Source organism: Eleutherodactylus coqui, chromosome 2, assembly GCF_035609145.1.
Source record: "Eleutherodactylus coqui strain aEleCoq1 chromosome 2, aEleCoq1.hap1, whole genome shotgun sequence".
NCBI lineage: Eukaryota > Metazoa > Chordata > Amphibia > Anura > Eleutherodactylidae > Eleutherodactylus > Eleutherodactylus coqui.
In genome coordinates this window covers 36,905,006-36,931,189 of record NC_089838.1, presented here as the reverse complement: position 1 = coordinate 36,931,189, position 26,184 = coordinate 36,905,006, and the positions used below count along the sequence as shown (strand labels likewise).

Here is a 26,184-nt window from a genome sequence, read left to right as displayed (position 1 = left end):
TCATCACATGTCCTTCATCAAATGAGTTATATGCTCCGCCCCTGATCACATGACGGTGACGTCATCACATGTCCTTCATCGAATGAGTTACATGCTCCGCTCCTGATCACGAGTGTGATGTCATCACATGTCTTTCATCGAATGCGTTACATGCTCCGCCCCTGATCACATGACGGTGACGTCATCACACGTCCTTCATCAAATGAGTTACATGCTCCGCCCCTGATCACATAACAGTGACGTCATCACAGGTTCTTCAGTGAGTTACGTGTGATGAGGTCATTCACTATAAACAACACTAATAACAAGTGTGTGTATGTGTAATAACTATAATATATATATTATAGAATGGGAAGTATCCTTTCTGGTCAGAGTGAAAACTGCAAGAGGATTTTTTTTCAATCTGGATATTGACATGGAAAAATAGAGAAAATCAATTATTCTAAATAAAATATATTTAAAGAAGTTGCCCCACAAAATTATAGTTTTTAAAGTTAAATCCAGCCCATAATTACAAACCTTTTTTGTATTTACATTTTTTTAAATAAAGTTTCTAGCCCCAGATATTCCAGGATTAATGTTAGAATAGCGTCACCTGCTGCTTCTATTATGTCCAACTTCATAGTTGTTCTACTTGCTATGTCTTGCTTCTCTTGCATGGTCCCCTCATAGAAGACTAACTAGGTGTGACCACCTTGGAACATGTAGTGAATTGGACTGGACTTAGAAAGGCTCTTGAATTGGAATAGCGGGTGGCGCTATTCTAACATTAGTCCTGCAGTATTTGGGGTTGAAACATTTTTTTTTAGCGTAAATTAAAAAAAATATTTATAATATATGGGCTAGATTTGGCTATAAGCGATACTTACACCTTTAACTGTTTAAGGCACTTAAGGATGTGATGATTTTTTTTAGATTTTCATCTCCACTTTGCTTCAAAAAGCCATAACTTTATTTTTCAGTCTATATAGCCTTATCACGGCTTGTTTATTAATGTGTATTGTGCATCTCAATTAATTTGGGGCGTCAGTGTGAAAGAATACATTACAATTGACATTTTTGTGGCATTCTAAAATAACCTCACTTTTTTTCTGCGCGTCGGTACGATCATGATAACACCAAAATGTATATATAATTTTTTCTTTTAGGTTTCTCTACAATAAAAACCCTTTGTTAATCTTTTTGACATCGGTGCATTCAAGACACACAACTTTATTTCTCAATGAACAGAGCCGTGTTGGGCCTGATTTTCCATGAAAAATGATTGACCTATCGACAATCCAGAAAGTTCATTCTTTGATAAAATGATCACCGCTAGCTGAAGGAAACGGGCCTGTGTTTTCCTGACCAAACCATAAAGGGGATAATAATAAACCAAGAATCAGGATTTCCCGTTTACAAGACAATTGGCTGACAAGTTCAATAGCTCCTCAGAAACAAAGAGTTGTATTGTTAGCAAGTCTTTTTTTTCTTAGAGGCAGATGTAGTTGTTGATGAAAACAAATGAAGGAGTTAAGAAATGCATGGGGATGGGCTTGGGGTTCATTGGGCCCACAAGAGGGAATGATTGAGGGTCCACCCTTCATCCATACCGAACCTGTACATATCCACTGCACTGATGCAATACTAACAATATTGTAATGCAGACAGGACATATTATTTATATGGTCTTTTAGTTTATTGATGTAAATAAGGAAGATGGAACAATACCTCTGCAGCGCCACCTATTGGATGGCAGCATTCCTGCAAATCAATGTATAAGTCTTTAACAAGTCTGGAAAAAAAATGATTGGGAATAGGCAACCAAGCCAGAATCCATACACAGACAGCTGATTCGGAGTGTTTGCCTCTCAGTGTGTGGTAGGTTTCTGGCTTGACTGGTGAGAGGATGGTGATGTGGGTCAAGAGGGGTGTCGTCTCTCCTTAAGGAGGGCACCCAAAAAGTGTTTTATTTGTGACGTAAACCACAAGAAATCGATCCTAATCGCAAGTTATTGCCTTCAAAGTCATCTCCAAATAGGTTGTCTTCTGCTGGACCTTTGGGTCAGACCTTGGGCCCAGGAGGACAGACCCTAAGAGTGCGCACTGAGATCTGCTTAGACATAGATACACCAAATCAATCCTAGTTTAGTGATTTGATGAGTTTACCATATATATATATATATATTGTGTGGCGCTGTGAGAAATCGTATTCCGATCACACAGCTTATTCACATATTACAAGACTTTTCTTATCTTTTTCTTCTTCTTCTTTGGATTGTCATTTCTTTTTCTTATTTTAAAATCTCATTATCTGCATTTTGAAAATCTCAGAAAATTATAGCAGAACGAACTGACAAAAGCAGAGTGGATGCGAGGAAATAAAGGAAACCAGATGGGAGGAGGGCATCCCCATTCACTACATTAATGAACATCTTGGCATTTCCACATTTTGAAGTTTTGCCTGCTCAGAGTAAAAACAAAGCTTCATGAATTGACAAGTAATTTCATTTGGGATCTCATTATTCCGTGGCCGTTTTCTGTGCACGTGCCTAGTGTTGGCGTCCAAGTGGCAGGGTGGTGTAATAAATGGAGCAGGTGGCCCTGGGTCGGCTTCTGGCTTTTTGTTTCTTGTGACCTTGGAAGGATAAAAGTTCTCCTTCGTTCCCAAAAAATAGTCCTATTTTGTTATCCTTTCTGAAGCATTATTGAAGACAACAGGGGGTTAACGATGCGAAAGGGGAGTATGGCTTTACAAAACAATGGCTCTGTACACACTGGCGTCACGACTACTGTTTTTACAGAATTCATGACTGCTATGATGGGTTTCTAATGATCCCCACAATGGGAGATTTATAATGAGGCTGTTAGGTTCGCGGGTTATCTTTTTTTGAGGGGGGCGCCTTTTGGTACTTGAGAAAATATAATGGCTCTCTGCACTATTCTAACCATTGTAAAGCAATGGGAACTGGATGGCAACGCAAGGGTTGTTTTTTTTTATTTTAGTTCTGAGGTTCTATCTTTACCCGTGATGTAAAGTTATAGGTAGCTCATGTTTTAAATGATTTAAAGGGCTGGTCCATTTTTGACAAATCATTGTCTTAAGAGGGGTCTGATCAAAATCAGCCAATCGGTTTGCTGTTTAGTTTCTCACTTGGCTGTAATTTGAGGTGGAGCTGGCAGTAAGCGTTGAATTCCCCAGCAGTGTCACCATCAGGAATAGTAACCATTACATAGTACTCATTGAATTCTATGAGCAGCCTTTTTGATGCAGACTTTCTTGGTCCTCCAGAGAGGGTGCCCTCTGTAACATGGCTTTGGCCAGTAGAGGAGGGTCCTGAACAGGTGATCCCAAACTGTAGGGTTTTTTTACCCATTCCACCCCTGTAAGTGTGCAGTTTTATGTAAACTTTGTCATCTTGAACTCATGACGAGATAAAGTGGACTGGAGAAGTAAAGGCAGGAACAGAGTAGAGTCTAGTTGCTTCAATGTTCTGCATGTTAATCCCTCTGAAACAGAGGCGCACGATCTTTTCTAGTCCAAAGACCACATTGTCATACTGAACCATTTTGAAGTGCCACAATGTGACTTAAAAAGAGAATTTCCATCTGAGAGATTTATAACATGCGCTCATTGTCAAAAAAATCAAGCACCTCGAATGAAGCTTTATGTGTGATGGTAACATTGATACAACTGATTAAAATTTTGGAGCAAAAAGATAATTTACTGCAGAAAACTGAACACTTGAAGGGAGGCTCTATCTAGTACCCTGTTGTACCGCCTCTAGCTTGGATACAAGATGTGATATCGACGGGCATGGAGGCTCTAGCACCCTGTTATACCGCCTCTAGCTTGGATACAAGATGTGATACGGGTAGCATGGAGGCTCTAGTACCCTGTTGCACTGCCTCTAGCTTGGGTACAAAATGTGATACGGGCGGGCATGGAGGTTCTAGTACCCTGCTGTACCCCCTCTAGCTTGGATACAAGATGTGATACGGGTGGCATGGAGGCTCTAGTACCCTGTTGTACTGCCTCTAGCTTGGATACAAGATGTGATATGGATGAGCATGGAGGCTCTAGTACCCTGTTGTACACCTCTAGCTTGGATACAAGATGTGATACGGGTGGCATGGAGGCTCTATTACCCTGTTGTACCGCCTCTAGCTTGGATACAAGATGTGATACAGGCGGACATAGAGGCACACAGCTTCTGTATGGTATTCTGCGGTATATCGGTCCACATTTTCTGTAACTGAGCCCTTAAATCGTGTAAATTCGCAGGCAGTCTAAGTTGGCATTCTTGATGGTCCCATACATGTTCTATTGGCAATAAATCTAGTTACTAGGCAGCCATAGAAGTGTATGAATATTCCGGGGGCTTCCTGTGACCCCCCCTGTGTGTGCGGCCGAGCATTATCCTTCTGTCTCTTGGAAGCTGCCATGAAAGGATCACATGTAGCTGCAGGATGTCCTGAACATATCGCTGAGATGTCATTGTCTCTCATACCCCTACTAGGAGGGATCCCCCCAGACCATCACATCAGTTATGAGTTCTGTGAAACCAAATATCCTTCAGTCAAGCACTTGGAAATGGTTCTGACAGACACAAGGGCCTGTAACGATGGTGCCACCTGTCTCTAAGGCCTTTTCACAGAAGCGTGAACGGGCAGCTTATCCAGGAGGAGAGAGAAAAGAAGCCCGGCAGGGCTTCAGAACTTCCCTATAGCATGGAGAGAGTGGGGGCTACTGGGGATTAACCCATAGCCCTGCTCTGTCTCTCCCTGCTATGGGTTAATCCCCCATAGCCCCACTCCGTCACCCTGCTATGGGGGATTAACCATTAACCCATATCCCTGCTCTATCCCTCCCTGCTTGCGAAGAGAGGTAGAGAGAGTCCCCTACTACCCCCTACTGCCGGGGAATTGCCCAGCAGCGGGGCTGGAGGAATACCCCGCTGCCTAAAAAGATAGGACATGTGTGTCTACAAAGCCTGCATCTAAGGTTCATGCTGTGTGAAAAGGTAGGACCTGACCTATCTTTGGTGCGAGCTGTGCAGGACTTTCCATTGACTCCTATGGGAGCTGGAATCTTTGGAAACTCCGGCGCAAGAAAAGAAGATTCCCCGCAGCTTACGGCAGGACATTTAAAACCTGCTGCCCAGAGGCACATTTTAAATGTCCCCTTGTAAATTCCTGTTAGTCCCGGCGGTGATAAAGGGAACCCTCGGAGAGTTCCCTCGTTCCCCTCATCCTTGCTGGGACTAACAGGAATTTACAGTCTGACATTTAAAATGTGCTTCTGGGCAGCAGGTTTTAAATGTCCTGCCGTAAGCTGCGGGGAATCTTCTTTTCTTGCGCAGGAGTTTCCATAGATTCCAGCTCCCATAGGAGTCAATGGAAACTCCTGCACAGCTCGCACCAAAGATAAATCAGGTCCTACCTTTTCGCACAGCATGGACCTTAGATGCGGGCATTGTAGCCACACATGTCCTATCTTTTTAAGGTGCTAGTATTTTGCACTTCTAAAATTCCTTCATGTGAATGCTTCTATAGGAAACCATTGGTTCCTATAGAAGCGCTTTCTGTGTGCACCTCTCATGCGCTAAAACAGCACTGGTGTGAAAGAGGCCTAAATGGCAAACAACATAGCAGTTGGATGTGCTTGTGCTTGTCAGAAGATCAGATGATCCTCCCTACTGTTGGTTTATCAAGGGCGTCCTGATCCAGGTTGACTTGTGTGTGTGCCCTCACGCATCCAGTGGTCTACATACCTCCTAACAGTCTGGTCAGACAGGCCAAGGCGGCAAACAATTCATTGATACGACCATCCAACTTCTCACATTCCAGTAATGCTCTCCCTCTTAAAGTCTTTTCACTGGCCGAAATCTCATTTCTGCATCGTAGAGGCGTCTAATGGCCAACAAGCTTCTACGCAAGAGAAAGAAGAGATCACTACATACAAGGAGCCTCTGAGAGCCTTTTATAGGCCAAGGGTGGACCCACTTTAGGTCTTCAGGTGACAAGACCGTTTCTCTAATCACACCTTAACTCTAATCATTTGCATATCTGCCTGAGATGGAACTGCATGCTGAGTTTTACAGCAAAACAGCAACTCCTCTTATAGGGGCTGGATTTTTTTTTTAACAAGTGTATGTGCCATAATTCACTCTTGGTGCTGGTTCCAGTACTAGGGCTCCCGCCTATCGAGAGAATGTGGGTCACCTTTTTCCCCACTAAACACTCCAGAGATGAGACCTCCATTGTTGTGCACCTTCACTTCAACCTGGAAACTACTTGTGAGCAGTCAGGCAAATACGTATTTGTGTCCAGATGGTTGGGGGCTACACAGAATGACCCAGTGAGGAGCAGAGGGCTACTGGGTCTACGGAATTATTCCATCATGCTGTATAATGTTAAAGGGGTATTCCCAAGATAGGTGATAAAAGTCTGATCGGGTGGGGGTCCCACTGCTGAGACCACCTCACCAATCCCGAGAAAGGAAGTCCTGAGTCCCTATCTCTTCCCTGCGGGCTCTCTGCTCCTCCCTCAATGAGGAGGAGATTGCATGGAGTGGCTTTTAAGCATATTTAGTGCTGCATCATTAATTTCATTGAAGCTGATGGAAAGAACCGAGTGGGAGCGCTCGATTATCTAATACAGTCCCGTTGAGGATGAATCCTGTTTTTGGAATTGGTGGGTGTTTTCGCCGTGAGACCTCCACCTATCAGACTTGTATATAAGTAGATGGGTAACGTTACAGGAAGTCATCCTATGTTTGGCCATGCGTGTTTAATGCATGCCAGTAGTTGTCTTTTTTTTCATTGGCCTCATTACTGTCAATGCATTGCGGGCTAAGGGCACATGCAAATAACAGAATGGAGTAAAAGCACACGGAGTTGATGGCACAACTTTCACCACCGTTTGGTTCCATCAGTGGGGCACATCTTGGCTATATCCTCTTGTGTTCATATAGATCTTTTAAAAACACATGTATGATATTGGAGGCATGTGGACATACAGTTGGGACCCCTGGACTTTGATAGGTGCTGTAGTACAATTGCATACAACACAAAGGTTATATATGGAGCCGCAGTGGAGTCAATGCAATCCAACATTCTAAGTAAAATCTTGACAGATATAAAAAAAATAAATAAAGACTCGCACTTCACTTCTGAAATCAATACTGCATTTTCCATTTCTATTGAATGTGTTTTTCTCTTCCATAATTTATATTTGATGACCTCTAATACCTGTTAACCAATGGCCTGTGTATGCTCACAGCGGGGGACAATCTCATTTTTATCTGCAGAACAAGGAATAAAAAGGTGCCTGAATCGGGTAATCGTCTGTGTCAGCGGAAAGTATTAGCACTAGAGATGAGCGAACACCAAAATGTTCGGGTGTTCGTTATTCGGAACGAACTTCCCGCGATGCTCGAGGGTTCGTTTCGAACAACGAACCCCATTGAAGTCAATGGGCGACCCGAGCATTTTTGTATTTCGCCGATGCTCGCTAAGGTTTTCATGTGTGAAAATCTGGGCAATTCAAGAAAGTGATGGGAACGACACAGAAACGGATAGGGCAGGCGAGGGGCTACATGTTGGGCTGCATCTCAAGTTCACAGGTCCCACTATTAAGCCACAATACCGGCAAGAGTGGGCCCCCCCCCCCTCCCAACAACTTTTACTTCTGAAAAGCCCTCATTAGCATGGCATACCTTTGCTAAGCACCACACTAGCTACAACAAAGCACAATCACTGCCTGGATGACACTCCGCTGCCACTTCTCCTGGGTTACATGCTGACCAACCGCCCCCCCTCCCCCCCACAGCGCACACCAAAGTGTCCCTGCGCAGCCTTCAGCTGCCCTCATGCCACACCACCCTCATGTCTATTTAGAAGTGCGTCTGCCATGAGGAGGAACCGCAGGCACACACTGCAGAGGGTTTGCACGGCTACGCAGCGACCCTCTTTAAAAGTGGCGGGGCGATAGCCCACAATGCTGTACAGAAGCAATGAGAAATAGAATCCTGTGCCACCGCCATCAGGAGCTGCACACGTAGGCATAGCAATGGGGAACCTATGTGCCACACACTATTCATTCTGTCAAGGTGTCTGCATGCCCCAGTTAGACCAGGCTTTTTAATTCATAGACACAGGCAGGTACAACTCCCTATTGTGAAGTCCCTGTGGACCGACAGCATGGGTGGGTGCCAGGAAGCCACCGGCGGTACATAGAAATATCCCATTGCATTGCCCAACACAGCTGAGGTAGTAATGTCGTGCGTAATACAGGTGGGCTTCGGCCCACACTGCATGCCCCAGTCAGACTGGGGTTCTTTACAAGTGTACAGATGTGTTAAAAACTCCGTGTGCACCTACAGCATGGGTGGCTCCCTGGAACCCACCGGCGGTACACAAAAATATCCCATTGCATTGCCCAACACAGCTGAGGTAGTAATGTCGTGCATAATGCAGGTGGGCATCGGCCCACACTGCATGCCCCAGTCAGACTGGGGTTCTTTAGAAGTGGACACATGTAGGTTAAACTCCCTGTGGACCCACTGCCTGGGTCGGTGCCAGGAAGCCACCGGCGGTACATAGAAATATCCCATTGCATTGCCCAACACAGCTGAGGTAGTAATGTCGTGCGTAATACAGGTGGGCTTCGGCCCACACTGCATGCCCCAGTCAGACTGGGGTTCTTTAGAAGTGTACAGATGTATTAAAAACTCCGTATGCACCTACAGCATGGGTGGCTCCCTGGAACCCACCGGCGGTACATAAAAATATCCCATTGCATTGCCCAACACAGCTGAGGTAGTAATGTTGTGCTTAACCCTTTCCAATCCAATTTGTATATGGTTTTCCTAGGGGGCTTTCTCTTTTTCTGCCGTTATACAACGGCGCTATATGCTGGCTAAAGCCAGTACTGCATGAGCTGACACGTAGGATAGGCTCCGACAGCAGAGAGGCTGGCAATATACAGTAAGAGAACCCCGACGGACGTCTACCAACAACGGAGCTGTACAGCCTTAAACCCTAATGTCTTCACAGGTGACACAGTGGACTGGAAAGGGTTAATGCAGGTGGGTTTCGGTCCACACTGCATGCCCCAGTCAGACTGGGTTTCTTTATAAGTGGAAACAGATGCATTTATAATTCCCTGTGGACCCACAGCATGGGTGGGTGCCAGGAAGCCACCGGCGGTACATAGAAATATCCCATTGCATTGCCCAACACAGCTGAGGTAGTAATGTCGTGCGTAATACAGGTGGGCTTCGGCCCACACTGCATGCCCCAGTCTGACTGGGGTTCTTTACAAGTGGACACATGTAGGTTAAACTCCCTGTGGACCCACTGCCTGGGTGGGTGCCAGGAAGCCACCGGCGGTACATAGAAATATCCCATTGCATTGCCCAACACAGCTGAGGTAGTAATGTCGTGCGTAATACAGGTGGGCTTCGGCCCACACTGCATGCCCCAGTCAGACGGGTTCTTTAGAAGTGTACAGATGTATTAAAAACTCAGTGTGCACCTACAGCATGGGTGGCTCCCTGGAACCCACCGGCGGTACATAAAAATATCCCATTGCATTGCCCAACACAGCTGAGGTAACGTCAGCTGTAATGCAGGTGGGCTAAAAATTAATTTGATTACACTGTAGGCGAGGGCCCACAAAAATTGCTGTATCAACAGTACTAATGTACATCCCAATAATTGGCCATGGCCAGCCAAGAGGGCAGGTGAAACCCATTAATCGCTTTGGTTAATGTGGCTTAAGTGGTAACTAGGCCTGGAGGCAGCCCAGTGTAACGAAAAATTGGTTCAAGTTAAAGTTCCAATGCTTTTAAGCGCATTGAAACTTATAAAAATTGTTCTGAAAAATTATTTGAGTGAGCCATGTGGCCCTAAGAAAAATTGACCGTTCAGCGTGATTACGTGAGGTTTCAGGAGGAGGAGCAGGAGGAGGAGGAGGAGGAATATTAGACACAGATTGATGAAGCAGAAATGTCCCCGTTTTGGATGGTGAGAGAGAACGTAGCTTCCATCCGCGGGTGCAGCCTACGTATTGCTTACGTATCGCTGCTGTCCGCTGGTGGAGAACAGAAGTCTGGGGAAATCCAGCCTTTGTTCATCTTGATGAGTGTTAGCCTGTCGGCACTGTCGGTTGACAAGCGGCTACGCTTATCTGTGATGATTCCCCCAGCCGCACTAAACACCCTCTCCGACAAGACGCTAGCCGCAGGACAAGCAAGCACCTCCAGGGCATACAGCGCTAGTTCAGGCCACATGTCCAGCTTCGACACCCAGTAGTTGTAGGGGGCAGAGGCGTCACCAAGGATGGTCGTGCGATCCGCTACGTACTCCCTCACCATCCTTTTACAGTGCTCCCGCCGACTCAGCCGTGACTGGGGAGCGGTGACACAGTCTTGGTGGGGAGCCATAAAGCTGGCCAGGCCCTTAAAGACTGTTGCACTGCCTGGGATGTACATGCTGCTCGATCTACGCACATCCCCTGCTACCTTGCCCTCGGTACTGCGCCTTCTGCCACTAGCGCTGTCGGCTGGGAATTTTACCATCAGCTTGTCCGCAAGGGTCCTGTGGTATAGCAACACTCTCGAACCCCTTTCCTCTTCGGGAATCAGAGTGGGCAGGTTCTCCTTATACCGTGGATCGAGCAGTGTGTACACCCAGTAATCCGTCGTGGCCAGAATGCGTGCAACGCGAGGGTCACGAGAAAGGCATCCTAACATGAAGTCAGCCATGTGTGCCAGGGTACCTGTACGCAACACATGGCTGTCTTCACTAGGAAGATCACTTTCAGGATCCTCCTCCTCCTCCTCCTCCTCCTCCTCCTCCTCAGGCCATACACGCTGAAAGGATGACAGGCAATCAGCCGGTGTACCGTCAGCAGCGGCCCAAGCTGTCTCTTCCCCCTCCTCCTCATCCTCCTCATGCTCCTCCTCCTCCTCCTGTACGCGCTGAGAAATAGACAGGAGGGTGCCCTGACTATCCAGCGACATACTGTCTTCCCCCGCCCCCGTTTCCGAGCGCAAAGCAGCTGCCTTTATGGTTTGCAGGGAATTTCTCAAGATGCATAGCAGAGGAATGGTGACGCTAATGATTGTAGCATCGCCGCTCACCACCTGGGTAGACTCCTCAAAATTACCAAGGACATGGCAGATGTCTGCCAACCAGGCCCACTCTTCTGAAAGGAATTGAGGAGGCTGACTCCCACTGCGCCGCCCATGTTGGAGTTGGTATTCGACTATAGCTCTACGTTGTTCATAGAGCCTGGCCAACATGTGGAGCGTAGAGTTCCACTGTGTGGGCACGTCGCACAGCAGTCGGTGCACTGGCAGCTTAAAGTGATGTTGCAGGGTGCGCAGGGTGGCAGCGTCCGTGTGGGACTTGCGAAAATGTGCGCAGAGCCGGCGCGCCTTTACGAGCAGGTCTGACAAGCGTGGGTAGCTTTTCAGAAACCGCTGAACCACCAAATTAAAGACGTGGGCCAGGCATGGCACGTGCGTGAGGCTGCCGAGCTGCAGAGCCGCCACCAGGTTACGGCCGTTGTCACACACGACCATGCCCGGTTGGAGGCTCAGCGGCGCAAGCCAGCGGTCGGTCTGCTGTGTCAGACCCTGCAGCAGTTCGTGGGCCGTGTGCCTCTTATCGCCTAAGCTGAGTAGTTTCAGCACGGCCTGCTGACGCTTGCCCACCGCTGTGCTGCCACACCGCGCGACACCGACTGCTGGCGACATGCTGCTGCTAACACATCTTGATTGCGAGACAGAGGAGGAGGAGGAGGGTGCTTTAGTGGAGGAAGCATACACCTCCGCAGATACCACCACCGAGCTGGGGCCCGCAATTCTGGGGGTGGGTAGGACATGAGCGGTCCCAGGCTCTGACTCTGTCCCAGCCTCCACTAAATTCACCCAATGTGCCGTCAGGGAGATGTAGTGGCCCTGCCCGCCTGTGCTTGTCCACGTGTCCGTAGTTAAGTGGACCGTGGCAGTAACCGCGTTGGTGAGGGCGCGTACAATGTTGCAGGAGACGTGGTCGTGCAGGGCTGGGACGGCACATCGGGAAAAGTAGTGGCGACTGGGAACTGAGTAGCGCGGGGCCGCCGCCTCCATGATACTTTTGAAGGACTCCGTTTCCACAACCCTATACGGCAGCATCTCAAGGCTGATGAATTTTGCTATGCGGACGGTTAACGTTTGAGCGTGCGGGTGCGTGGCGGCGTACTTGCGCTTGCGCTCCAACAGTTGCGCAAGCGACGGCTGGACGGTGCGCTGAACTACACTGCTGCATGGGGCCGAGGACAGCAGAGGTGAGGGTGTGGGTGCAGGCCAGGAGACGGTAATGCCTGTGTCCTGAGAGGGGGGTTGCATCTCAGTGGCAGGTTGGGGCACAGGGGGAGAGGCAGGGGTGCAAACCGGAGGCGCTGAACGGCCTTCGTCCCACCTTGCGGGGTGCTTGGCCATCATATGTCTGCGCATGGTGGTGGTGGTGAGGCTGTTGGTGTTGGCTCCCCGGCTGAGCTTTGCGCGACAAAGGTTGCACACCACTGTTCGTCGGTCGTCAGGCGTCTCTGTGAAAAACTGCCAGACCTTAGAGCACCTCGGCCTCTGCAGGGTGGCATGGCGCGAGGGGGCGCTTTGGGAAACAGTTGGTGGATTATTCGGTCTGGCCCTGCCTCTACCCCTGGCCACCGCACTGCCTCTTGCAACCTGCCCTGCTGATGCCCTTGACTCCCCCTCTGAAGACCTGTCCTCCTGAGTAAGCGTTGCACACCAGGTGGGGTCAGTCACCTCATCGTCCTGCTGCTCTTCCTCCGAATCCTCTGTGCGCTGCTCCCTCGGACTTACTGCCCTTACTACTACCTCACTGCAAGACAACTGTGTCTGATCGTCATCGTCCTCCTCACCCACAGAAAGTTGTTGAGACAGTTGGCGGAAGTCCCCAGCCTCTTCCCCCGGACCCCGGGAACTTTCGAATGGTTGGGCATCAGTGACGATAAACTCCTCTGGTGGGAGAGGAACCGCTGCTGCCCAATCTAAGCAGGGGCCCGAGAACAGTTCCTGGGAGTGTTCCCGCTCCTGAGCAGGTGTTATTGTAGTGGAGTGAGGAGGCTGGGAGGAAGGAGGAGCAGCAGACAGAGGATTCGGATTGGCAGCAGTGGACGGCGCAGAACTGCGGGTAGACGATAGGTTGCTCGAAGCACTTTCTGCCATCCAGGACAGGACCCTGCTCACACTGCTCATTTTCTAATAACCGTCTCCCGCGTGGACCCATTAATTGGGCGATGAATGTGGGGACACCAGAAATGTGCCTCTCTCCTAATCGCGCAGCAGTCGGCTGCGACACACCTGGATCAGGAGCTTGGCCTGTGCCCACACCCTGACTTGGCCCTCCGCGTCCTCGGCTGCGTCCACGTCCTCTAGGCCTACCCCTACCCCTCAGCATGCTGTATTACCAGTGATTTGATTTCACAGGCAGCTAATAAATTGGCGCAAGACTGCAGGCCAAATATAATTTTTTCCCTTTTTTGAAAACGAAAGGCCCCACTGCCTCTAGTGAATGAATAATCTAAGTTTAATAACTGTGCTGTTTTCCTGCTAATGTGTCACAGAACGTGAGGGTAGCAGAGTTATTAACTGTGGCAGAGCAGGTATTTTTTTTCCCAATTAAGGAAAGCAAATGGCGAAGCCAGGAGTAAAACGTAGCTGGGTGCGTATGATTTTTACAGGTTGCACACGCAGCCGACACGTGTCCACCGGCGTTAGGACGGACAGAGGCAGGACAAATAGAATTATTTTCACTTGTTTTACAAGCAAAAGGCAGCACTGCGTATATTCAATGAATAATAACTGTGTTGTGGCCCTGCCTATACAATTCTTTCCCTGCAGTATCAATGGAGGGTGCAATGCTCTGCAGAGGCGATTTTGAGAAGCAAAAAAAAATGCAGCACAGCTAACAGCAGCCTGGACAGTACTGCACACGGATAAATATGGCCCTAGAAAGGACCGTTGAGGTTCTTGAAGGCTACACTCACTCCTAACACTCTCCCTGCCTATGCAGCACTTCTGTCCCTAATGCCAGGTGCAACGCTCTGCAGAGCCGATTTTGAGGGAAAAAAAAATGGCACTGCTAACAGCAGCCAACACACAGCTATCAGTGGCCCTAATAAGGACCTTTGGGGGGTCTTGAAGCCTACACTAACTACCAATTCTTTCCCTACAGCAGCTCCGGTACAAACAGCACTGTCCCTCACTAACTCACACGGCATCTGAGCCGAACCGCGGGAGGGGCCGACTTTTATGTTCGGGTGACACCTGATCTTCCCAGCCACTCACAGCAGGGGGGTGGTATAGGGCTTGAACGTCACAGGGGGAAGTTGTAATGCCTTCCCTGTCTTTCAATTGGCCAAAAAAAGCGCGCTAACGTCTCAGGGAAGGAAGTGAAAGTAACCAGAACACCGCATGGTGTTCGTTACGAATAACGAACATCCCGAACACCCTAATATTCGCACGAATATCAAGCTCGGAAGAACACGTTCGCTCATCTCTAATTAGCACTCAGGGAGACCCCTTTGTATTAATTCCGTCAACTTTTCCATCATCCATGGCTTCACTATGGTGTGCCTCTCTTCTATTAATGTGTCTCGGTTATTAGCACTGTTGTCTTTCAGTGCTGAGGTCCTAGGTTCTCAAGGGTAACCTCTACATGGACATTATAAAATCCATGCTGATTTTGTCCTTGGTCAGATTCGAACCTACAACTGCGGTATTGCAAAACGGCAGCATCAACAACTGAGCCACTACACTTATTCGTCTAACGACTGAGTCAACATGCTTGGTCTTCCTATTCTGGAGGAGAAGATGGAGAAATACAAAGAGAGAAAGCCATGCAGATCTTGTTGCCCTTGGACAGATTTGAACCTACGACCACAGCACGGCAATGCAGTAGTGCTAATTCCTTCTTGTTCTTACTACTTCTTCCTCTCTCCTCTTCTTCCTTCTCAAGAAAGGGAGAAGAAGAAAGTGGAGGAGGAGAAGTAGGAGGGTAAAGGGAAGAAGGCGATGAAGTACAAAAAGATATTCTTCATCTTGTCTTTTTCCTTCTCCGTCTCTGGAGAAGAAGCAGGAGGGTGAAAGAAGAAAGAAGCTTGGTAGCTCAGAAACTACCACTGCCTTGTAGCACTGGGTTCTAGATTCTCTGCTGATTATGGACAACATTTGCATGGGCCTTGGCTGTTCTCGTTGTCTTTAATATTCTTGTTGTTCTCCATCATCTCTTCTAGAGAAGGGAGAAGAAAGAAATCAGGTGGCTTAGTTGTTATCACTACTGCCTTGCAGTACTGGAGTTCTGGGTTCATCACATCTGTACAAGGGCAACATCCAGAGGTGTTTTTTTTCCCAGTTGTCCTTTTTTCCTTCTCTAGGGCAAAAAGGACAGTGCTAGAGTTGTAGGTTGAAATTTGACAAAAAAAAACCTCTTGATGTTTTTTCCGGTTGTCTTTGTGTTTTTGCTGCTGTTCTCCTTTCAGGATTGGAAACGTTAGTTTGGTGGCTGAGTCATTAGCACTGCTGCCTTGTAGTACTGGAGTTCTAGGTTCTAATCTGACCAAGGGCAACATCTGGATGGAGTTTTTCTCACGCAGCCCTTTTTATTCTGTCGAATTTTTATTTTTAAGGTTAGGATGACCTGATCTGATTTTGCTAAAATTATTGCGATTGTATCACCCGGCCGATCAACACTAATAACAAATACTGATGTGAAATACTGACCAGAATGTAGCCGTGTAAATGGGACCATAGTTCTAAATTTGGGCATGGACTTCCCTGATCAAAGAATCAAAGAGCTGTCTGAGATTGCAAAAAAGAACCATTTTATTTTCTTCCCAGAAACAGCGTAATTTTTGTACATGTGTTTTTTTGTATTCCAGCATTCAAGTAAAGGGGTAGTATACAAGAAAAATGAAGCTGAAATCTGCTCAGTTGTCATAAAAACAAAACATTGTCTTGCCTCATCTGATCCCCTGCAGCTCCTGTTGCAACGGTGCTCGATCCCCAGTTGCATTCTTTTGTTGGTTCAGTGATGATGCCTCATCGCAGTGACATGCAAGCACTGCAGCCAATTACTGGCAGTATGTAACTCTGTAGATGTCCTCACTGGAAGAAGAGTGCAGTGGGGGCCCGAGCACTATCCGAGCGGGAGCTGCTTAGGATCGGGTGAGGTATAACTTTGTTTTCATACAGCTTTGAATAGATGTTAGTTTGATTTTTTTTTTTTCCTCCTCAGACTACCCCTTTCCTGGTGCCGAGCTGCAGTAACAACATAGCCCATGAATAAGTGTGGCGCTGCTTCTGGGGACAAACAGCCATGTTTTGTAATCTTGAGTGGGCACCTTAAGATGATATCCCTTAACACTTATTTTCTCAAAAGGCTGACTTATCTTAGAGGGGTTTTTCTACTAAAGTAAGTGATGGCATATGGCTAGGATATACCATAACCTACGGAATGATTGAGTTCCAACTGCTTGGACCCACATGATCATTACAGTGCCCATACACATTACATGAAACACACCAAACCTGCTGGTTTCAGCTGAATCAACCAATGATCTAATGTGTATGGGGTCACCCAACCCTCCCCAGATGACAGATTCAAGGGCTAGAGATGGATCAGGAATGTTTGATTTCCTATCCTTTGTTCCCACTGGACATAACTCAGCTGAACGTACTACATAGCATTGATCAAGTCCAACATCACCATTGAGTGGCATGAGCTGTCCACTTGACACATTGAAAGAGCGTTGGACCAAAGAAGAGCCCTTCTGGGCAAACAGAGGTGAGCAAGAACAAAATATCCGGATACTGGGGTCTTGAAACACCGTAGCTCATTCAGCCTTCCTTTGCTTGCACAGCCATGCTCCTGGCCACTTATTCTCCTGGGAGCCACCATTTGTTCATTCTCTGAGACAACGAATGTCCCAGAGATCGAACCCCTACAGATCCTAATTTTATAGCATTTCTTAGTAAAACACTAAGTACTGCTTTGAAGCACTTTTTTGTTATCTAATGACGGCCCCCTATTCTTTCAACTTTCTATAACTTCCTTGCAGGAGTAATTCCGAGTCTTTGACTCTCTACTTTCAGTTATTCTCTTAGTCTCAGCTGAGCTGAATGTTCTTGTTACTATTTTATGACTATTGACAGGCAGCATTTTTCCCACTTCATTATGAATGTGATTCTGTACAAAGTATGGAAATATAAAAAATAGCTCCATTTAGTAAAAGCAGATAAGGGACTGAAAGTAATTAATTCAAAGTCTGTTCAGGCACGAAGCAATTGATGTGACAGAAACTTTGTACAATTTTCTGGTTGCATCATATCTTTCCTATTATTCTAAATGCATTTTCTAGGTTACTTTATTTTTCAAAATGGCAATTCTTAGGACTTTACTTATAATAGTTTATGAATATATTTCTGCACAGAGGAAATGGAAATCCACTCTAAGAACTGTGGCTTTACTTAGCTCAGTTCTGCCTGGTTCATAGGATAACTAATGCCGGGCGTCTAGAAGAATAGATGTGTCTGACAACACACAGACTTTCATCTAAATGTGAGAAAGTATTTTTGAAGTTTTGAATTAAAGGGGTCATTCAAAATTCACAAAAAAAGGCGAGCTTTTATCCAGAAATTGTGACATTGCTGTCCATGTCAGGTATTGCAGGTCCTAGATGGAAGTAAGGAACTTTTATTTGTTCCTGTAGCTTTTCGTTCTAAGGATGTACAGGGTGTCCCACTCGCTAGAAGCCCATAAAAAGTGGATAGAACTCCAAGATTAAGGATTACATTTTAATGAAATTTGATCAAAACATACTTTTAAGTGAGAATCCAGAAACCCTCATAACATGTGCTGTAAGTGTCCCTATTTGTGGTCAAGTATGCCTGAGCTCCATATTGCCGAACATTCTGGTAAGCATGTCCTTTTCAATTTCTGCATCGAATTCTTTCTAAGGTGGCCATTTTGGTCACTTGATTTGACCCCACCAGACTTTTTCTTGTGGACCTCCTGAAGGGGAAGAGTTTACTGAAATAATACATGAATCGAAAAGTAACATCACACCAGAAATTGCTTCGGGGACGCCGAGCATGCTTTCCAAAACGTTCAGTATTATGGAGTGTTGGGTTCAGACGTACCTGACCAAAGACGGGACATACTTCCTGCACATTATGAGAAGTTTGTGATTCTCATTGTGTAACGTATGTTTTGACCAAATTTCATTAAAATGTGGTGTTCTAGGGACACTCAGGTTCCTCTGACTTCACTGCCGGTTCCAAATTGGTTATTGTGTGCATGTAGAGTATCTGAGACTCACACAATGCTTGTATCAAAACCAGTACACTTCTGATTTATTAGTAATGTGTTTCCCTGAAAATGAGGCCCTGTCTTTTATTAATGCCCCAAAAATGCACTAGGTCTACAGAAAAAGGTCTTATTCTACTTACCTAGCAGGCTTGGTTCAGGCCCCTCTCGCTGCTCTCCACAGCTCCGACCCGCTTCCCGCTGCTCATGCAATATCACTTCCTGGTTACGGGATTCATAAATCCCGCCTCCAGGAAGCGATGGCTGTGATTGGCTGAGCAGCGGTCGATGAACCAATCAATTCAGCGCTTGATGTACCAATGTGATGGCTGTGATTGGTTTATCCAGTACAGCATTAATTGGCTGAGCAGCAGTCGAAAAGCCAATCAGCCATCGCATTGTAGAGGCGAGATTTATGAATTGCCTGAGCCGTGGTCAATCACAGCCATCGCATTGGTTCATCTAGCGTTGCATTTACTGGCTGAACAGCAGTGGAAGAATCAATAACAGCCATCCCTTTGTAGGTAGGATTTATGAATCCTGTAAGTGATGTATGAGCAGCTGAGGACTGCGGGAATCGCGCCAAACCTCTAGAGAGCAGCGGGGATGGACCTGGACTGAGCCTGCTAAGTAATGTTTTCAGTTTTTTTTTAATGTGGTGTAACTAGGGCTTATTTTTGAGGTGGGGCTTATATTTCAAGCCTATCCAAAAATTAGGCTAGGGCTTATTTTCAGGGTAGATCTTATTTTGGGGGAAACAGGGTAGCATCATGGTACGTATATACTCCAAATGATGTAGCAATAGAGATACTTGCCCTTAAAGGAACTCATGATAGGCTTAGTTTCTAATGATTAACATATGTTAATGCCTTAAGGTGTGTGTTACTACTAAAACACGTGATTTCCACGAAACAGAAAGAGAAATGAAACTTAATGTAGAATAAACTTATTAATATCACTGCTTGGCCTGAGGAATGCAAAGTGAGAGAGAATGAGGAGCTTCTCTTATCAGAATGTAGAACTGCTCATGAGAAATGCCTGGAGGAGGGCGGCCTGAACCTGAGAACCATGTGTAGGAGATAGAGGACAAGAATCTAATACATACTAGTGTATAATATTGAAGAAGTTAACCATTTAGCTGCTATTTACCTGCTGCTTATTATAACAGGAGGCAATAGCACTACGTATATATACATATAAGCATATTAGGCTAGGCTGATTTGAGAAACAGTCACAGAAATTACATAGATATGTATGTGCATATAATAGAATACATATATCATTACTATAACAGTGTTCATTAGTCAACATATGACAACAAATTGTAGTTTTATGACTGATGCCTCATGTAGGACTTGACCCTGTAAGCATCGGAGTCCGGCTAGCTGTGTTTCTGTTGCTATTTGTTTTCTAACCAATGATACAAAACTCTTCATGACTTTAGTGCAAAGAACCAGACGCTACAAATGTACCTAATTGGTTGTCAAAGTAAAAAAAAAACAAAATTCAATTTACTTTCTCTTTGGCCTCCTTTTTACAAACTTCCAGATACCAGCTGAGCAATTGAAACGCATCGCCTCTTTGTAATTTTTATATTTGGCACGGAGAGACCGACTGAGGACATTTTCGGATCCTAACAACCTCTGGGCGGCTTCAGCCCTCGCATCTCTCAGCACGAGACACCTTAATAAACCTACTGGGAGCAGCCACTTGGTGATACTTCTAACAGCCCTGAGAAAAGTTCCCACTGGTGGCCACTTAGGAGGCAGTCATTAAATGGCAGGGACTTCTATCTCTCGTAACAGGCATGTGTCAATAGAAATGGGCATTGCTACTTCAGCATAATGAAAACCGTGATTCTTGATACCGCAGAAGGCAAATGTGCTGCAGAATTAAGCAGGCAATGATATTTCTATACAAGCTGCCTCGGCTGAGCTGCAGAGGAGGAAATTAAACTACTTTTCATTTTGCAGTTGAGTCTCAATATCTGTGTTTGACAGAAGAAGCATGGTGCTTTTCGGCAGATTATGTATGCTCATGTGTTCGTCTTTCATGTCTTCACTGTATGGGATTTTTTCATTTCACCCTTCGTAGGGTGGTTGTTCAACCAAAGAGGATTTCTACGAGCTGCTTGATTGACGGGTGGCAAGACAAAAAATGAATAATCAGAAAAAATTCCGTCCGTCGTTGGTCTTCTTAGATCTCCTTGTTACTAAGATTTCTTATCCCAGTTTCTCAGCTTTTACTTTGGAATGTAATGTTATTCCATTTATTCTTATGTCAATGCTGAATAAAGGTTGGGCTCACTGAAACTTGTGTTGTGCATCCAAAGATTACAAGTAATGAAAGTGAATATGTTCATGGTGAGACTCGCAAGTTACCATAAGACTGCTGGATTTCTGCGCAACCCCTTTAGTTGTAATGTAGCCAGTGCCAGGCTTGGACTGGCCCACCGGGGGACAGGTGATTTACCCGGTGGACCCTCAGCCTCTGGAGCTCAAGATCTGTATATATTGGGTAAATGGGAGTTCCAATTCTTGCTTGCTGCATTCTCTTCTACAGTATGGTGGAAATAGGGTTATACACAAATGCAATCACCCTTTTATTGATGCATATGGAGTAAGCAGCCGTGAGGAATTCGGGTAATATTTCCATGTGGTTGTATAGTGGACCCCCAGAGAGAATTTTACCTATGGGCCCTGGGCAACCCAGCCTGACACTAGCCAGTGCTTTGTCACTATGTTGCCCTATCTTTATACAATGGTTGACCTGCAGACTAGAAAAACTACCCTAGCACATTGGCCTGCTTACCAGGCTTGTTTTGCATTTGAAAGTCAGTGGTCTGGAAAGGGATGGTGACTCAATGAAGGTAGGACCTAGCGTTAAAGTAAAGAATGGCACCCATTTCAGGAAAGTATTTTCATTAGAGATGTGAAGTACATCATGGGAGGTATTCGGGGCTATTTGACACCCATCCATTATTACTGATCGGTGACGCCGTCTCCACTCTGTAGGTTATCGTGTATGGGATTTATTCCATTAAGTTTTGCATGAAAATGTTGACCAAGTACATAAATGGCGTAGAGGTAGACTTTGTATTTTGTGGTCCTTGGTTAGAGGATGTCCAACATTGGATGGAGACCAAATGAGGTTTCTGGATAGTAAAACTATTCATAAACGGTATATTGTTCTGGTTTTATAGCTTTTGGCTTTATTTGATGTGTATTTGGGATAGCAAGATCATCTTACTGTAGTTTTCTAGCAGAGAACAGACAGTTGAACAATCTAGGGTGGACATGTCTTCTCAATTTAACAATACAGTGATAACGAGAGTGACAGTGATATACAGTAACAAATGGCGTATCTGTACACGTAATAAGTTATAAGCAAAAATTAATAAATATAGCTGGGTTACATTCAAGGCTTCTGAGAATATTTTTAAGTCAGCCAAGTATCTGATTTTGCAAATATGTCGCCTCGCATTTAGCAGCATCTGAAAAATAAAGTATGCAAGGTTATGAAATCCACTACTGTTATAACTGAAGAGCATCAACAAACATACTGCTACTGAATACATGGCCATATAGTGGTAGATACTAGCTGTACACAGACGCTCTTACAGAATTAGCAAGACGTGGCCTCTGACCGCCAGGGGGATGTCTGCTCTAGTAAGAAGGGGAATAAGAAGGCAGGGCAGGCTAGACAGGTCCTGGTAGTGGTGGACTTTGTTACAAGGCTCTCATCATCAAACAGTGTGTTGTCTTCCTGGTACTCGAGTTTGACACATTGCGTATCGGGTTGACAGATTACTGGGAGGGGCTGGTGAGAATCCGGCAGTCATGGTGCACATTAGCATCAATGATAAAGTTAGAGGTAGATGGAAGGTCCTTAAAAGCTATTTCAGGGAACTAGGATGTATGCTTAGGGCAAAGACCTCCAAAGTAGTATTTTCTGAAATACTGCCTGTACCACATGCCACACTGAAGTATGATCCGACATCTGACAGGACACCCAGATAACACCAGAAAGGCAGCAGGAGATTAGGGAGGTAAACAAGTGCAGGAAGGAGGTGTTACTGGAGAACTGGGCTGACTTTGCTGTTGGCTACAGGTTCTACCATATGGAAGGGCTGCATCTCAATGGGGAGGGTACAGCCGTGCTGGGGGAGAAGATGGCTAGAAGGATGGAGGAATATTTAAAGTAGGGACAGGGGGGAGGGTAAGCAGAGAGATAGGGGGAAGAGTGTGTAGACAGTTGTATATGTGAGTGTGTATATATATATGTATGTGTGTGTGTCTGTATATAATATATGGCGAGCTTAGATATAGCAGCTCAGCTTTAGTGTAACTCTAAATAATGCAATCGTCAAATAGTCCGATGCCAGTTCTGCACAGTATTTCTGATTACAGTGCATTTACCTTCGGTGATCACAGGTGACATTTCCTCTGATTGATGCCTATTTTCATTTTCTTTATGTGGGCAAGACCACTTTTTCCAACCACAACGTCTCTGCACATTCTCCTTATTTTCCCCTTTGTGTCCACCACAAAATAGTGCCTCTTTGTCTCACAATTGTAGTGCCCTCCTTGTTGACCCTACGCAATGATCATCTCAGTTTGTGCCTACAAGGTGATACTGCACCCTTAGTGTTCCACAGTTATATTGGCCTCTTTGTATCCCCCACAAAGTAATAGTTCCCCTTTCAAGGTAATAGTGCCGAGGTTCCTCTGTTGCGTCCCCCCCACACACACAAGGTAACATTGCCCTTTTTATGCTTTTAGTAGACTAACAGGGTCCCAATTGTTCCTTCCACAAGGTGACAGTAAGTCCTTTCAGTCCTCAACATATTAACCTCTTGTGCCTCAGAAAAGACTATGGTGCCCCGCTGCTCTGCAAGGTAATAGTGCCCTTTTAGTGTCCCCTTACTGACCGTTTTATACCCACCACAATTTAATAAAGACCCCTTTATCTCCCCCCTACACACATAAGAAGTAAGGGCTTGTTCACACTAGCATTAGTGATTTCCCGCAACTCATCCAGCAAAAAAACAGCCCTCAGACAGTTATATCGATGGATAAACAAGAGTTGTGATTTTTTTTAAAGTGGGGAGAAGAAAGCAGAAATGGGGGGAAAAAAGATCACATCCTTGGGGGGGGGGGGGGGGGGGGGGGTTAAAGCAATGCCACTCAGGCTTTTCCTTTAAAATTTTCCTTTGAAAATCTAGCGGTCCTTACCTTCTCCGCTGCCATAAAAGTTGTGATGGGATCTGCCGAAGTATTTTGTAGTCAACGACTGGAATTTTTTATTTGCTGATAAATAAGCTGTAAGAGACGCAAAGAACCCTTTCACCGAGAGCGATCTGCAGGAGGCCATAAAACTGCATTATTTTCTTGTTCCGACGTTAATGGGTATTTATTAGAGGTAAAGCAGCAAATGTTACATTTACCTCGTGTAAAAGCTTCTTATTACAATGCAGTTCTGTCAATTTGTAGATTAGCCATTAATCACTCAGAAAGTTCTTTGCCGTTAGTTTAGATAGAAATTAAATACAATAAGAAAGTGTAAAAACTTGTCAAACCATGTAATGATGTGACTTTTAGAAATTGCATGAAGATCTTTCAGAAAAATTTGCACTTAAGTCATGAGGTATTTACAGATGTAGCAAGGTTAAACTTGATAACTTATCACAGTTATCATAGTTAAGTTAAACTTTGCTACATTTGTATCCTGCGTTACTTAAAGGGATTTTATCATTAAAAAATTCTATACTTATCTATTCCTCCCCGTCAGTCTCCTTACCACATCTTCTCATCGCTAAACTTCTGCAGTGCCCATGAGGTCACCTCACTAAAGGCTGCATTCCCCACATTCTTCTTCTGGGACGGTCAGTAAAGTTCACGTTGTTCACAGGCTAGGAAGGAATGCTAATCTATTTCAGAGACAGCTCGCATGAGCAGTCTCTGAAGTAGAGCGGCACTCCTCTTGCTGACCTGTGAGCTGTGGTGTAACGTACATCGGTTGGCAAGAAGAAGACTGCCAGCAATGTACGTAACGTCGCAGGAAGCAGAGAAATCAGCCAGCTGGAGGTGAAGTGACCCCTCTGGACTGCAGGAGACAGGAGAAGATAGGGGAGGGGAAGATCTGATAAGTAGACTGACAGAGGAGGAATAGGCAAGTATAGATTTTTTTTTTTTTATGACAGAACCCCTTTAAATAATGATTAGATGGGTAAGGCTCTACTGTCATGCGCATTGGAGACTTTATTTGGAGCTTGCGGCACGGATTTGACACAAAATGCCAGATGAAATGGTGTAGTATGCTGCACTATTTTGTCCGGAAAAATATCAGAAGGCATAATGGAATGTAAACAGCTTCCATGATAGTCAGTGGGGTTCGTGGGTCTGTTGATATTTGTTTCTGTCATAGAATGGATTCGACATTGTTTTCCTGCTCCCATGATGAAATTGGAAAACTGAAAGCCCAATGTAAGTGTGAACAGAGCCTTACATGGTGGGGTATTCCCAACGGAGGTTTCCATGACACATCCACAAGATATGCCATAAAAGTCTGAGAAGTGGGACCCACTGCTGGTTGAATATGGTGGTCGGGACTCAGTTTAACAAAGCACACGTGGGCTGTTTTAATATGTCTGTAACTCCCATAGATGTTATAACAGTAGTATGTAGACAAAAGTCCGCCACACAGCACAACTTACATGGAGGGTTGTGCTGTGCGCCTCTTTAACATGGGCGACATTGTCCCTACAAAATTGCGGCGATATTGCAGCTTTGTCCCCGCTATTTTGTAGCGCCAGTGATGCGTTTTCTTGTGAAAAATCGTGCATCACTGCTGCCCGGGATAAACTCGCGCAATTTTATCGCAAAAAGGTTAAGCTCTACCCCGAAAAGGAGTACTTACCTAAAAGGCTCAGTCCTGGTCCTGGAGCTCTGCCACACATACTGCAGTCCTCGTTTGACCACACAAAATCACTTCCTGATTGCGGGACAAATCCTACCTCCAGAAAGCAATGTCTCTTATTGGCATCCAGCACTGCATTGGTTGGCTGAGCAGCGCTCAAGAACCAATCAGAGCCATCGCTTCCTTGAGGCGGAATTTGTGAGTCCCGCAACCAGTAAATGATTCTCTGTGGGCAAGCGAGGACTGCAGGACGCATGGCAGAGCTCTGTAGAGCAGCAGGAGGACCCGGACCGAGCCTGCTAGATACTTTCGGGCTAGGGCTTATTTTCTAATGTTAAAGTCGCATTGCATAAAACCCACGACTTCGTGCATTGAGATGTAACAAAGACGAAGGCTCCATAGGGAAACGTGCTTCAAAAAAATTGCAAATCGCGGCAATATTGAGCATTGCCCACTTTTTTTTTTTTTCCCCTCGCAACATAGCATCAGAAAAAACATTGTGAATATGAAGGAACTAGAGATGAGCAAGCGTACTTGGTAAGGACAGATACTCTAACGAGTATCGTCCTTACCGAGTACCTGCCTGCTCGCCCACAAAGATTCGGGTGCCGGCGGGGGTGAGCGCTGTGTTGTGGGAGTGAGCAGGAGGGATCGGGGGGGGGGAAGAGATTTTTGTGTTTTCTGTTTTCACTGTTAGCCTCTGTTGATACCATCTGCATAGGCTCTGTTTAGAGGCTCAATCAATATTTTCCTAATGTGATGTGCACCATGCACTGGTGTAACTATAGGGGATGCAGGGAGTGCAGTTGCACCCAGGCCGAGGAGCCTTAAGGGGCCCATAAGGCCTCTCTTCTCCATATAAGCCTAGTATTATGAATAAAGCATTATAGTTGGGGGCCCTGTT

General features: G+C 45.7%; 1 protein-coding gene across 1 annotated transcript in view; it reads left to right on the top strand.

Annotated features, from left to right (window-relative positions):
• The window catches only part of MGAT4B (alpha-1,3-mannosyl-glycoprotein 4-beta-N-acetylglucosaminyltransferase B), a 345,980-nt gene that overhangs the window by 173,600 nt on the left and 146,196 nt on the right, over positions 1 to 26,184 (top strand). The gene's annotated exons all lie outside the window — the stretch shown is intronic.